Source organism: Lissotriton vulgaris, chromosome 1_1, assembly GCF_964263255.1.
Source record: "Lissotriton vulgaris chromosome 1_1, aLisVul1.2, whole genome shotgun sequence".
In the NCBI taxonomy this organism is placed as follows: Eukaryota; Metazoa; Chordata; class Amphibia; order Caudata; family Salamandridae; genus Lissotriton; species Lissotriton vulgaris.
In genome coordinates, this window is record NC_141685.1 from 1,875,786,234 (window position 1) to 1,875,802,025 (window position 15,792).

Consider the following 15,792-nt stretch of genomic DNA (forward strand, 5'->3'; position numbering starts at 1 on the left):
CCGCCGTTGACCCCGCCTGCCTCCACAGCGGTTTCCACGGCCGCCACCGCGTTGAAAAGATTGTTGCGGCGCGTGGCTGGCAGCACGTGTGGGGACGCCACTTCCTTGGCCACGAAAGGAGCGAAACGAACCTGTTTGCTGGCGCTGGGTCGAGAGACCCAAGGACTTGGCCGTGACCCTGGAGTCCTTGAAGCGTTCCAGCGCGTGGTCCGCCTTGTCACCAAACAGGCGGCAGCCATCGAACGGCATGTCCATCAAGGCATTCTGGACATCTGCCGAAAAGTTGGCGGATCTCAGCCAGGCGTGGCGACGAATCGCCACCGTCGTGGACATCGCTCTGCCCAGCGAGTCGGTCGTATCAAGACCACACCGTATGGATTATTTTGCTGCATCTCGGCCCTCAGCCACAGGCTTGCCAAGTTTCGCCCGCACCTCCAAGGGGCATTCTGGCAGCAGTTCCGCGACCGTATCCCACACAGAGTGGGTGTAGCGGCCCAAGAGGCAAGCGGTGTTGCAAGACCGCAGTCCCAAACTCAGGGACGAGAAGACCTTCTTGCCATACTGGTCATACCTCTTAGATTCCCGGTCGGGAGGGGCCGACGGGAATGCGGTCTGGGAAGTCGAGGCCTGGATCACCAGACTCTCAGGGGTGGGATGGGTGGACAGGAACTTGGGGTCGTCTGGACACGGACGATGGCGTCTGGCCACGTTCCTATCAACAGGCGAACCTGAAGAGGGCCTGGACCACGTGCCCAAAAGAACGTCTGACAAGGCTTCGTTAAACGGCAGCAGTGGCTCCTGTGGGCATGACTGCGGTTTGAAGACCTCAGTGAGAATGTTAGGCCTCACGGCCGCGACGGGGAGCTCAAAGTGTAAGGCCTTGGCAGCCCTCATCAACACCACTGAATAAGCAGCTCCCTCCTCCGATGCCACGGAAGGAGGAGATACAAAGCCAGGGTTAGGAGAGTCGTCCAGACCACTGGCATCACCCAAATCACCTGTCCAGTCCACGTCATACTGACACTCACGTGACAGAGGGTCCTCAGACCCCTCCCAACCCTCTCCGTACTCCACATCATCTCCATATTCGGAGTCAACAATGTAGACCGGCTCCTCGGGGTTCACAGGCCCCATCGGCGTCGAGCCCGGCGTCGAGCGACGTGGGTCCGACTCCGCGTCCGGATTCGGGTATGGGGACGGCGCCGCCCGAAGCCAGCACAGGAGAACCGGCGCTGCGCGGGGACGGCGTCGGGGGCAACCCCGATGGAATCGGCGCTGGCAGACCAGCCGGCGTCGACCCCGAAGGCCCTTGCGGCGCTGGGGTCAGAGCCGTCGGCGGCACCGGGGCCGGAGCACCCGATGGCGTCGAGTCAGGGACACCCGAACCGCCAGGGCCCCCAGACGGTAGCACTGGGCCCGAAGGCGCCGTAGGCCCCGTCGGAGAAGTGAGCGCCCTCATGGCCATGAGGAACGCCTCAATCTCCTCAGGCGTTGCACCTTGCCCAGGGACCGGAGGGTATGGAGCAGGCCGCGCCTGCGACTCTCGCGGAGCCGCGGGGTTGGGGTCACCCGAACCCCCGGCCGCGTCGTGCGAGCGTCGGGGGGAGTCAGGGGTACGATGAAGACGCCCCGACGTCTTGTGTTTCTTACCTGAAGAGCCCGACGAATGGTGACAACTTCCGTAGCGCCCGGCGCGGCTCCGCGACCGCTCCCTCGAACGCTCCCTGGACCTCCGGCCGGACCGGGACCGCTCCCGACGCGGGGCCGACACCCGGAGCTCGAGTAGCTTGCGGGACCGCTCCCGCCTAGCCTTATTAGTCAGAGCCCGGCAATCGACGCAGTCGGTGATGGTCCGTGACCGACATCGTGCGGTCACAACCGTCACAATTCTTGAAACCGGGCATCCTACCAGGCACCAAAAAGATATAGAAAGTTAACAAACTTAGTCAAAAGACCGGAGTACTGCTCTTCGGATCTGCGCTTACTGGCGCGGAAAAAAGAAGAACTGACGTCAGCGCGCGGAGGCGGCGTCTATATACTCCAGCGACGTCATCACGGCGCACGACGCCGACGACGGACGCGGAGCCGCAGGGGACGCCTGCAGACGACTCCTACCGACGCGCAGGGGTACTGCTACGCAAAAGTTTCCGGATCCAGACTGACGCCTGGGGATATTCTAAGGTAAGGAATCTAACACTAACGTGTTTCTTTCAGATCTAGGTCTTCTAGGCCTTGGACGTTCCGCGGGTGCTTGCGGCGGCGCCTGCGGTTTCGCCGGGGGCTTGCGGCGGAGCCTGCGATGGTGGCCTGACCGGGGACCTCGGCCGAGGTGCCCCCTTAGGCGGCGTAGGGAGGTGCGTCAGTGAGACCGACCTCGTAGGCCTTGGCGGCGCATGTGGAGGAACAGGAGGAGGTGGTGGCGAAAGAGTGCGCAGCGGCGGCTCCTTAGGCAGTGGAGGAGGAGGAGTAGGTGACTTCGGCTTGGGAGTAGAGTACACCACAGAGTACACCGAGCCCGGTGACTCCCTTATCTTCTTCCTCGGCGTAGGCGACCGAGTGGCAGCGGCCCCTGTCGGAGACCGCCGTCGCCGTCGTGCCCCTGAGGATCTGGAAGGACTCCTGGCTCCAGAACACCTCCTGGAGGATGATCTCTTCCTTTTAGGCGCCGAGCGCCTCTTCGGCGTCGAAGAACGCCTCCTCGACACCGACGAACGTCGTCTCGGCGTCGACCTATGCCTCGACGACGGGCTTCGCATCCTCGACGCTGAAGATCTGCGCCTTGACGTCGAACGTGTCCTTCTCGACGACGACCAGCGGCGTAACCTAGACGGCGAGCCCCGAGACGACGCAGAGGACGGACGGCGAGCGCGGACGCCGGCTGGAATCCTACGACGTCGAAGTGTCGACGCCGATGAAGATGACGTTTTTGCCGGCGACCTAGACGGCGGTCTCGACAGTCCCCTCGACGCCGAACGTCGCCGTCACCTTGACCTAGAGCCCTGGGGAGACGGGGAGCAGACCGCCATCATGCCTCTCGACGCCATCGTCGATGGTATCGACGTTGACGGGAAACGGCGACGCTTTCTGGCTTTCTTGACGCTGGGGAGCCCCCCAGAGGCCTCAGCACGGGCAGAGGAAGTAGATCCAGCCTGCCCAGACCCACCTTGACTCTGCAGCCTTCTTTCTTCCAGTCCTTGGAGCCTGATCTTCTTTCTGTCTCTCAGGGTCCTGGAGGAGAAGGTCTGGCAAATCCCACACTTCTCAGGTAAATGAGTAGAAGGGAGGCACAAGATACACACAGGGTGTGGGTCCGACTTGGCCTTCTTCCTGGAGCACTCCGGACATTTATCAAACAATGCTGGCATTTTTGACAAAAGGAGTGCTCAGAATACTAGAAAAGGAAGAGGGCATTAAAACACATCGAGTGTAAACACTCACACACTTCAAAAGTGCAAAATTCTTATAATAAACCCAAAAAGGGAGAGCTCAAAAGCTCCAGGGTCCTGCTAGCAGGAGCCGGAAAAAAGAACTGAAAGTAAATGTGTCGGGATCTGAATTCAGAACAGTAAAGCACCTGCCTAAATACTTTGGACTACAAGTCCCAGAGGACTATGCGGCATGAAGGCGGGGACTATTTATACCTCCTGGACCCAGAAGTCGGGTTGTATTGGATTCCGTTGATCTCTAGTACTGTAGCGGTGCTTGCCCGTTATTTTGTGGGTGCTGTGGTGCTTCGCCGTTGTCAGCGAAGACACGGACACCCTCCGCATAGATTGCAGGTGTTGGGAGGACGCGTTGTTCAACACACAGCATGTCGGGCGCCGTGAGTCGGCTGACTCATTGGTAGGGTCCTGTGGTGCTTCGCCGGTCTCCAGTCAGCGAAGACACAGACCAGTCTGAACAAGATTATTCGGACCTAAGAGGAGGGTGTCGGCTGATGCGCTCCTCAGGTGCTGTGGTGCTTCGCTGCGGTTATTGCGAAGACACGGACACCTGGTGGTTGATCTCCGTGGGAGAAGGAAAGTAGGCGTGGTGTGACCCTGACTCGCCTATCCGTGTTTTGGGGATACCTATTTTCTGTTTGGCGCAGAGAGGATGTCTGCTCCAACTGGCGGAGGCGTTTTTCCCTACGCTCCTAACAGGACGCTACTACAACGGAGAAGCCCGGAAACACTGTTGACTCCATATTTGTTGGCGGTAAGGTGATGGGGATTACCTCCTCTGGAGAACATATTCTTTGTTTTCTTTTGCTTCTTTTTCTTTTGGGTGCTCTGGTGCCGGTAACGTATGATCAGAGCATTGCTTCTGTGACTGAACAGAAGGGGAGCAAATACTGAACATTGATCAGGCTGAGAGATGTCTCTTTAAGTGGAACATTGGCATTCTTCTTTAGTAATGCTTGGTATAAGGACCAGGTATGTACCAAGTTAGTTTTCACTGGAGCACTGGACAGGAATGGTAGTTGAAATAGGGGAGATAACCTATGTTTGTGTTTTATAGGCTATAGTCCAGGAGTTCCACGGTAGGAGAGGCCCTAGGGTAACATCCTCATCATTACCACAAGAGGTTATTCACCGAGGTACGTGGAAGTACAAAGGGAGCTCAAGGAGGCTAGGGAGGGGTGAGGGGGGTGTCACAGGCCTTTGTTGACTGGTTGTCTTTTGTCGTTTCAGATTGCCTCAGCCCGTAGAGCACCATCCCGGCCCCTCTTTTTTCCCTCACATTGTCGCCTCTAAGCTCTGGGTACACTTGAGAACGGAGCTTGGGGAGATCCGGAGGTGGACCCTCTAGAGCATCACCCGGATCCCGAAGAGCATCGAGATACCTTGACAAAATGGGACCTTAAAGGCACGGTATCCCTTTTTGAGCCACATAATGGCAGCCTATGGGGCTTGTCTGTCCTCCCCTTCCTCTCTATCATTCCAGAGGCTTTGTTGGTAAAAGGGGAAGTTTTTCTCTATGAAGAAAACTTGGCAAGCTGTGCTGTTTGTGGTTTGGTGGAATGTCTAGTTGAAGTACTGGACAGTGTAGCCTGTGGATATAGGCTGCATTATATGTTTTTAAATTCTCTCTGAAGTGTCTGTGCAGGACTGCATTTTTAGACAGCTTAAGAGATAATTTTTGATTGCTCCAGGGTCCACGCTCATGAGCGGGACTATTCACTAGATTAGGACTATACACATAGATCCCCTACTACAGAACGATGGCACAGTGAGAAGATGTGATCTGCTGAAGAATTACACAAGGTGGTCAAGTGGGGGTGATCTCCTTAAGCCTCAGTTGGCATCCTAAGCACTAGGTCACACGTAGAATCATAGCGTACTTAACATTTTGTGAAATCAAGTAAATGCTTAAACCTAAATTTGCCAAAGAATTACACAAGGCACTTTATCACAAACTATGGTGTGACAAAGTAAGGCTATAACCTAAACTCACCAATAATCGAATCTCTGACATAATGAAAGTTTCAGTATATGCAGAGCCATAGCATATTCAGAAAGCTGGCCTAAATGGAGGACATCCATATACAGAGCCTCAAAAGGGCAAGGCCTGGAGGTCCAACATGGCGGACACATGAACTCTATCAGCTTGCCGCTCTTGGAGGTCACACCTACTGCCAGCACAGTGCTCAGTTGATGCAGCCATCGCACCTCATAGGCTGGAGCAGGATGGGGCCCAGCAGCTCTGGCCTGCATTGCACCAAATTGGAGGCAGCACCACCTGACACTGTTGCCCCCTCCTTTGGGTCGGCCTGACAAGGGGGGTGGAGGGCCGTGGTAGATGAGGGGAGGATCCCTTTCAGAAGGCTAGAAAGCCTACTCCTGGGAGTGAGTCCGAGGTCCTGGTGCTCACATGGTTACCGCAGAACTGCTTCCCTGGTCTGCCTGGCACCCTCATGACTGCAGCAGCCTAGCTGGTGAATCAAAGGCCGGGAATGGTTGGGGAAGCCCTCCGATTGATAGCAGGGGGCTCCCTGGCGACTTGTGCTGTGTCCTGTGAGGGCGCAGAGAGGGGGCATACAGAGTTGAGACCCATGCTTGCAGGAGTGGGGCCCATATGCTGAAGCCCAGACTCCAAACCCATGGGCTTGAGAACTTTATCTGATTGGGAAAACTTTGCTGCCTGGTTGGCCCAACATGTTGTGGTTGTAGTACGAAATGGATTACCAAACCCGCTCTATAGATTTGATACCCTTGTCCCATGACCGTAGCCTTATGATAATGGGCTCCTGAGACTCTGACGGTGGGCCTAGGTGCAAATTCAGGCCTATCGTGATGGAGCTTGGGTCAGACACACCAACAAGGTTTGACACAGTCAGAGGTTTTACCTTGAGACTTAAGGCCTGATTACGATTTAAGCGAACAAGTTACTCTGTCACAACGGTGACGGATATCCTTCCTGCTAAAATCGAAATCCTAATATATTCTATGTGATTTAGATTTCAGTGGATGGGATATCCGTCACTGATAACGGAGTAACCCATCCGCCGAGATGTTAAGACCCGTAGGCTTTTTTTTTTTCTGGAAGCCAAAATCATTCGGCGGTGCAAAGGAGCATGCTGTATCACAAAGGCAGGCTCGTTTTTGCCCATCCACGCCCAGACAGGACCAGGGGAAAGCCACTATGCTGGGCTTGCCACATACTCTGCAAAACAGCTTCACACATTGAAACAGGTAAAATCTCCCACCTCATGAAGTACTAGAAATAATTCAGAATAGGATACTAAATCAGAAGGGGAAAGGGGCAGCTAAGTCTCTCCAGTCGCCCCCCGAAAAAATAACACTTATGTATTGAAGATGATTTACTTGAACACTAGGCCGTTGGTAAAACAAAGCATAGAGATCAGTCTGGGGCCTTTCCATCAAAAGACCAGGTCCCAGCCCGGAAACAAACCTGGTTGGACCCTTACTGTCGATATGCGACCGCTTTGCAGATGGCGTATTTCACTTTTTGGGCATCTGCCCCGCTGCCAGTCAGCTCAGGCGGAAATTGCTATGGCCAGATTTCTTCGGTTCCTGCAGATAAGATCCTGATATCCCACTGTGATGACACTATTGAACAGTCAGTAACTCCAGCTCTCTTTCAGTGCAACCAAGTTTTATTACAAGTTATCAGACTGTTATTAGCGCAGTAGGGGCACTGTGTGGGGTTCCGTGAGTTATAGTTTATACCTACTGCCAGCACAGTGCTCAGTTGATGCAGCCATCGCACCTCATAGGCTGGAGCAGGATGGGGCCCAGCAGCTCTGGCCTGCATTGCACCAAATTGGAGGCAGCACCACCTGACACTGTTGCCCCCTCCTTTGGGTCGGCCTGCGGCCACCTTACGCATCTGCTATAAAGCAACATGCTAAGAATCCCTCGCACTGCATCTTCTTAACTGTCGGGATTCACAGTCAATTCAGGGTTTAATCTGTGTTCTAGCATATTTATATTTACATTTTTTCTTTTGAACCAAAAGGCTTAATGTATCAACTGAATTTGTGTTTTATCCATTGTGTTATATACAGATTGTAAAATTGCATTGGACCGTTTCCTTTTGAAATGATTTTAATTAATCTGCAAAATAAGATTTCCTTCTACATTTCCGTCCATTAGCACAGACAAAAGGGGTATGAATGTGTGGCAAAGTAAATGGGTCTCGCTTAAAGAAACATTGGTGTAGGAAAGAGCCCATTTCTGCATGGTTATCCCCCACATTTTGCCTGACACATGATGACTTGGTGTGCCCTGAGTCCTTGCAAATCAGGGTTCTAGGGCCAGTGTTCTTTACCAAAGCTGTACCTTTGTACCCACAATTGGCACCTCTGTAGCCACAGGTAAGCCCCTTCTAAAAAATACCACAGGTACCACGGTCTCTGTGAGCAGGGAAGGCCGCTATGGGCTGAAGAACCTATTGTGCCACCTAAGGTGCCCTGCACCTTAACACCCACACACTGCCATTGTAGGCTGCATGTTTTGGTGTAGAGAAAAGTGACAAGTCGACATGGCACACATCCCTGTGTGCTTTGCCTGCAACCCATTACCTGGGGCCTAGGTAAGTCACCCCTCTAACAGGCGGCACTGGCCCACATGTGAGAGTACAGTTGCATGAGCACTGGACCCCTACAGTTTCTAAGTCCATTCTTAGACATTGTAAGTGCAGTAAAGCCATACAGATTTTATGGTCTGGGAGTTGGTCATTACAAACTCCACAGCTCCATTGTGGCTTTACTGAAATCTGGGAAGTTTGTTAGCAAACTTCTAAGCCAATTAAACCCACACTGATCCCAGTGTGGGACTTTAAGAAAAATGCACACAGGGTGCATCTTAGAGATGCCCCCTGAATAGCGACAAGCCATGGTGTAGTTCCTAAATGACTGCCCGCCATTTACCACCACCAGACAGCTTTCTTGACCCCTGGGTAGATGGCCTCCGCTCACTGGGTCCAGAAACAAAGCCCATTCTGGACAGAAGTGTCAGGGCTCCTCCACCATGATGGGCTGGGTCCACGATGGGGAAGCTTCAAAGGCCTGCTGCCTTTATAAGCTGTCCCTGCCTTTTGCTGCCCCAGCAACTGGCTCCTTCCGGTTCTGACCCCTACTTTGGGCAGGAGAATTGGCGGGAAAACCAAGTTAGGAAGAGAGATGGGCCCACCTTTGCCAAACCCACCCCTCAGGTGGGAAAGGTGAGGTAAAGCACACATATCAGACCCCTCCATCTAAAAGATGAGACGACCAAGCCAATTAGAGAGAGGCTAAGGACCCCCTACCACTGGAGGGTGGCATAACAGGGGGTGTACCCACCCCTAGGAAGGGACCTATTGGTCCGAAATTGCACACTCCTGTAAAAGCTCCTAAATTTAGTATTATGGGGCGACTCAGAACCTTGTCTCCTCAGATTCAAGGAAGAAAATTAGAAACAAAGAGCTGTGCAGACCCAGGAAGAAGAGGACACCAACTGCTTTGGCCCCAGCTCTACCAGCCTGTCTTAACTCCGACCTGCCTAGAGCAAAACCCCCGCGTGTCAACCAGCCAGCAGCCCCCCAGAGCCCGGAGGATCTGCCCTGCACTCATCTTCAATACTCTGTGTCCCGTGAGCAAAAGATTTGCTCAACAACTTAGAGCTTGGACTCAGGTGGCTCTGTGCTTCTGCACCACTCTGCAACCGACGCCCACGGCCAGAGTTTGAGTAGCCCAACACCACAAGAAGGTCTTCTCCACAATCCAAGTCTGGGATCTGGTGATCCCTGACCTACCTTGAGGTCTGCAACCTCAACCTGAAGGGTCCCCTGCCGACCTCAGCCGGAGCTGGTAAAAAGATCCAACGCCTACACCCCTGCACCAGACGTCCCATGGCCTTGAGTGGCCTAAAAGATGGTGTCCAGGCATCCCCCAAGAACCCCACTTACCTCTCCTGCAGGTGGTCACGTTCAGGAAACTTCCTTGCCTGAGGATGCAGCCTTTTCTTTGGACCAAAGATCTCCATTGCAAACCACAAAGCTTCCAACGTCTTCTTGGCACTCTGAATCCAGCCTCCTCCGTGCTGCTGATGGTGCAGCTCCAGTGCGGATTGTTGGCCCCTGCAGCACTGATCCTAACCCCAGGAGCTTTGCTCCCACACAGAGTGACCTGCTAGTACGGTCAAAATTATAACAAGACCTACTCCAACACAAGCATGATATAACAAACTCCTTGTACACTATAATTCATTAAAACTTCATTTCATTAATACATTTTCATATAGTGATATCATGAAAAATAGATGAATGATTCCACAGACATAAAAAACTAAACAGTAACATTATGAGGTGCTTCCTAATCAATACAATGGACAAACATGAGTACATTTTCAAGACTGTGTAATAGACAAATGTTTAGATACAGCTATATTATAGAAATAAACATGAACGCTTACAAGCACCAGGATTTAAATGAGTGGCTGAATGAGGAGTTGTTTTTTCTACGCGCATTTCGGCGTACTCAACACCATCTTCAGGAAAGCCACAATCATTCCATGGGAAAAAGCAATGAGGACCAAACTGATGTGAATGTGGTGATAAAGATGATATGAAAGGCGATATGTGTGGGTTCTCCACAAATCTCACGAGGCACTTGAGCCCAAGTAGCCGTAGGATAGGTTCTGAAGTCAGATGTGGACGGAAGCCTGTACCAACTGTTTATTCTTGTACTGGATATGAAAAGGATGTGTATGAAGTCCTTAAAGGATAAATGGTTTGTTCTTTTGAAAAGCAGCCTCACGTCACTGTGATTATGGTCGGTTGACTCCTGGAGTTTCACTGGCTACACATGTTGCTCTAATAAAAGGGCAAGTAGTGGCGAAGGTAGCTTTCGACTCGGCCAGTCAAAGATGGCTAGTAAGCAGCCCCTGACTAAGGCCCCCTTAGCCCCATTGGCTAACATTGGGCCCCTCCTGCACTCTGCACCCAGCTGCTCCAGTGTCGCTGGTGGTGCAATTTGAGTGCCGTATTGAACCTTGTGGAACCTTTGTTCTAACCCCTAAAAACTATTCTTGCAGGTTGTTTATTGACCTGCAAACCGATAACCTTCTTTTTCCCTTAGGAACCAATGTTACAAGTTTTTGTTCCCAAAATGTTCTAAGCATTGAACTGTTTTTGGAGGGAAGAAAAATAACTGCTTTAAAATAAAAAGTGTCTTACTTACCTTTGTATTGTAGGATCCACAGTGTAATATCCAGGCTTATCACCCTGAGTAGTTGATGTAATCCAAAAATAACACAAAAGTAATCCGAAGTAATTTCTATGTAATTTAAACTGTTTTAAGAACAAATACAAACCTGTAACAATTGCAAATCCATTCCTAACTGCATTTCCTTGAAACGTTTTGCATTTGAAAGTATATTTTACCCACCTGTGCCAAGTCCTGCTTGGTTCTTGAAATAGAACATAAATATACGTTTTATAAGGCCTTCAGCATTGATTGAGTGAACACAATAAATGCTTAACACACCCTCCTGATAAACCTAACTGCTCGACCACACTACCAAAAAGAGAGCAGTTAGTAATTTTATGGCATGACACGGAGGCCAACATTATACAAATCTCCTCATTGCCAGCTCACAGCAGCAACAATTGAAGGATCTGGAACTTCAATAACATTCTAGTAACTTATAAAAATCTGTCAGCAGGCAGCATTCTCCCTTCTTTGCTGCTGCTGATCACAGACGAGTACACTTTTCTATCAGCTTGCTTGCCTTTAACACTATACTGTAACTTATTGACTAATGCACTGAACACACACCCCACCAGACCCTCTACTAAGTATAACCCTCCCAAACCCTCTAGAGTATCGAATGTCAAAGACTATTTCCGGGTGGGTTAATGGGAGGCAGAGTATGGGTTTGTGGTTGGTGCCAGATTAACTTCGCTAAGCGCAATCTGTTTACTCGGAGTGGGGGTGTTCCCCACCCCTGCACCCGAGGACACACAAGGTCTCTTTCGGTCCCTTTAAGACAAATCCAACACTTTAGAGCGCGTCGGACCCTCTTCCGAGCCCAACCTCGCACTCGCTTGAAGTCTTGAGCTCGACTCAGAACTTCAGAAATAAACAGAGGAAGCTTCCCCTGCTACAGCAATGGGACCATCCTCGGCGCATAAACAGACTGGTCCTGCTGCAATGGCAACTGACCCCGCTCAATATACGCATGCAAGCCAGCCTCAGAAAGAGACCTGCTCGCAAGATTAACGTACACCAACAAGATACTCCACCTGGGCCCATAAAACTTACAAACTTGGATAAACCGCTGGAGGTGAATTTCAAGTTTTATATATATTTCTACAACCTGTTTAGGATTGGTTTATTCAATACCCTAATTCATAGTTCAACACACCCTTCGCAGATCAACAAGTTCTTTCCTCTGGTCGATGGACCATTAGTTGAAACTAGTTGATGGCGAAAATTAACATAAAGTAACTTTTCTACACTTTAAGTAAATCACCACAGACTAGAGAAGTTTTAAAAACGTTATCTAAAATTTTAGGTGCATGTGAACAATCTCAATACAGGGCAGTCACCATCATTTGTAAGGGAGAAAATTTCAATCAAACGCAATGCATTTATCTCTGACTCAAACAATAATTAATGCCGGAAAGGGAGAGGACAGAGAGAAAAGATCAAAAACATTTACGAATAACTGAAATGTATAGTTACCAAGAATGGTGTGGAAGACCAGCCCCCTGTTCAAAGGACTGGTGGGGGTCCCCTGCAACAGGTTCAGGAGACAAAGACTTCAGGACAGGATAGTTACCCTCTCTAAGATACCGACGATTGCGCCGCACCCCTCTCTGACTCTCGCTTCCTCCTCGAGATTCTTCCGCAATCTTAGTAAGTAACCCAATTATTTAGGATAAAAATTTCCGCTTCAGGTTCTGCAATCGATTCTTCATCAGCAGTACAGCATCAGCTTCTCTTCCCAGCATTCAGTATGTCATTTCAGCAAAACGTCATCTTCTGTTCTGTAGCATTCGGCAAGACCCCATCTGACTAACTAAAGCTATCTTAATTCTACCTTCCGTTCTGCATGTTCCACCCATTAATGTTTCAATATAGGGAAAGTACGAAATTTGATTGGTTCGGCGAAGGGTGGTCTTGGTTCGGCGAAGGGTGGGACATGCTTACATGTCCCAAAATTCTGTCAAACCATTGTTCGCAAACCCAACCCCTTACTTTTTATTCATACATTTTATTCCCATCCACTACATGTATCCATATGGTAACATAAAAACATTACAATGAATAGAACATTTCAGTGCTGAACTCTTCACCATCCGTTCCCAGGCTGTGGCATTTGATTTTGACTTCTGTTCAACTACTGTCATTGACCTTCATGACTTCCCTCAATGGGCATGCGCAGGCTTCGCGTCATTCAGTTATGCGAGAAAGGCCCAAATACGCACTAGTGATAAAAGTCAAAAGACAGATGTTAATTTCTCAAAATACGTGTTTGCACTGCATACCATCCACCTCTACTCTATCCCGTTTTATTTATTAGGCTTATCCCCGCGTTAGCATTAGTAAAATAGTGTGCTCTACTTTCAACTAAGCAGGTGCAATGCATGCTAGTCTTCAAGCTGCCATGTTAGTCACTTCTTCTCATGCACTAGAATTTCCCTCCAGGCGTTACTCATCTTACTTACGTAGATGTAGTTGATGCATGCGCAACACAGATTTCCCGTTTACAGTAGTATTAGTCCTTCAATGTAATCTTTGCGAATACATCCACAAGCAAGCTTCGCTAACCCAAAAGTGTTTGTGTAAAATGCCTATTAATATCCACAAAACTGTATTAATAACTTGTTAGTGAGTTAAACGAGCGGATTGCATCCGAGCAAGTCTCTGTTCTCCAAGACTTTTCTCCATCAATCCTCTCTCTGATGGCATTTTTGAGCAATTACAATATTACCCATGCCAACCAGATACCAACATCAACCATTCTCAGTTTTTCTCTTATATTCTCATCTTTTACTTCTTTTCCTTCTAATTTTTTCATTCTTTTATATATTTTCCCTTTCATCTCCTCATATTCTCTCTCTCTTCTTTCCTTTTCATCATGTATTCTCAATTTTCCTTGCAACACTTGCATGTGATCATTATCATTAATACTATTATCACTATTACAACTATTGGTGTTAATATGTGTCCTAGGAAACTTTTTCCAAAATCAGAAAACCAATTCCTTATTGCAGCAATACTCTTTGTTAGTCTTTCCCATACACTGTCAACCTCCAGTTGGGTCAAATCTTCATGAATTCTTGTAATATTTTAAATATTCTCTTTAAGTTCTTTACTTTTATCAGGTATGTACATGCAACAATGTTGAACTTTCAACATTCCACAGATTCCTTCTTCTTTTGCCAATAAAATATTAAGAGCAATACGATTTTGTAAACCCATAGATCTCATTGCAACCATTTCTGTATTAACCATCAAGAATCCTCCAGCAGTATCAGTCGATAGACGATCAACTACTGTTGATAATTTACAATTTTTTTGTGAATTCAGAACGACTCCAACTGAGGGTTAATGTTACTGTTATTTTGGTATTTATAAAGCGCAAACTATCGCTCCGAAAGGAGCATCCTGGCGCTATAGAGGGGGGAGGTCAACAAAAGTGAGATCTATATGGCAGCAAGTACATAAGCATCTGACAGATTAAAAAGCCAGGTTTTAAGTTGGTTGCGAAAAGGCGCTTCCTTATCAAGTAGCCTTGGCTCCTTTGGCATCCCATTCCATGCCCTAGAGGCCAAGACACTGAGGGGTTTTCCCCCTTTAGTTTTGAGGTGAAAGGAGGGGATATTGGCTAAGTTACAGCCTGTTCATCTCAGAATTCTTGTGGGACAATAGTGGGAATATCTTTTGATAAGATATTTGGGGCCGATGTTGTTTAAAGCTCTAAAGGAGGTCAACAAAATTTTGAAGAGAATCCTTTTATGTAGGGGGAGCCAATGAAGTTTCAGAAGAGCCGCAGAGGCCGATGATTTTCTGGGAAGTTTCAGTACCAGGCGAGCCGCTGCATGTTGGACACTTTGTAGTTTTTTTTAATGTCATTTTTGTTACTCCTGCCATAAGACCATTACAATAGTCGAGGCGGGAGAGTGTAAAGGCCACCGCCACTGATTTTCTTACATCAATGGGGAGAAAGTCAAATAATTTCTTCAGAGATTTGATGATATTGAAACAACTACCGGCCAGACTCCTTACATGGTGGTCAAAAGATAATGACGCATCAAAAAGGATGCCCAAATTCCTGTCAATTTCTACTGAGCTCGGAGGTGAAGTGGCTCCCTCTGGCCACCAGTTATTGGGACTAAAGTTGACATTTTTCCAAATGGGCAGTATTTCTGTTTTCCCGGGAATTGCATTTTAAACAGTTATCATTCATCCATTGAAAAACGTCCACAAGACAATTCCGAAGATTTTGTTCAGCCGAACAGGAATCTTTATCCAAAGATACAATCAATTGTGTATCATCAGCGTACGATGTTACCATTATCCCATGGGATTCAATTAAATAAATAAGGGGCACCATATAAATGTTGAAGAGTAATGGGCTCAAAATAGAGCCCTGAGGGACTCCTGAGGTGATACTCTTCTCCTTTGAGTGAAAAGGTCCTAAGGCAATGGTCTGGGTTCTTTCTGATAGGAAAGATTTTATCCAATTTAGAGTCCTGTCTGTTATACCATTTAGTTTCAGCCTGTCAAGGAGAATTTTATGGGAGATGGTATCGCACGCCGCCGATAAATCAAGGAGAATCAAGACGGCGTTCTTCCCTTCATCCTGTACATTTCTGATGGTATCCGTTAATTACATGAGAGCCGTCTCGGTGGAATGTTTTGGACGGAAACCAGATTGATGAGGGTGCAGAATATTACGTGTCTCTACAAAATTCGATAGCTCTTGATGAACCATGTGCTCGGTAATTTTACCAAGGACTGGAAGCAAGGAGATAGGGCGGAGATTAGAGAGGTTTGAAGGATTTTTTTGTTGCTTTTTCATCAGTGCACAAAAAATATCACTCACTATTTCAGAAAAACTAGCCCTCTTAATCCGTGTTAGTTCATTAGATATTTAATTGATTCCATTGGTTCGGTCACATGGTAAATCTTTGAAAATACTATTCCAAAGTAACAGCTACCATACCACCTGGAAGGTAGTCTATAATTAGAGCTTCCTGTTTTCACGGATGTTTACAGATAAATACAGACAGAAAACAATGTCTGTCTGCATTTATTCTTAAAAGTGGATATATACAGAACATTGTGCTTCTTTTAAG

General features: G+C 48.6%; 1 protein-coding gene across 1 annotated transcript in view; it reads right to left on the reverse strand.

Annotated features, from left to right (window-relative positions):
* Window positions 1-15,792, reverse strand: part of ASZ1 (ankyrin repeat, SAM and basic leucine zipper domain containing 1) — a 1,750,578-nt gene that overhangs the window by 710,255 nt on the left and 1,024,531 nt on the right. The window lies entirely within an intron of this gene.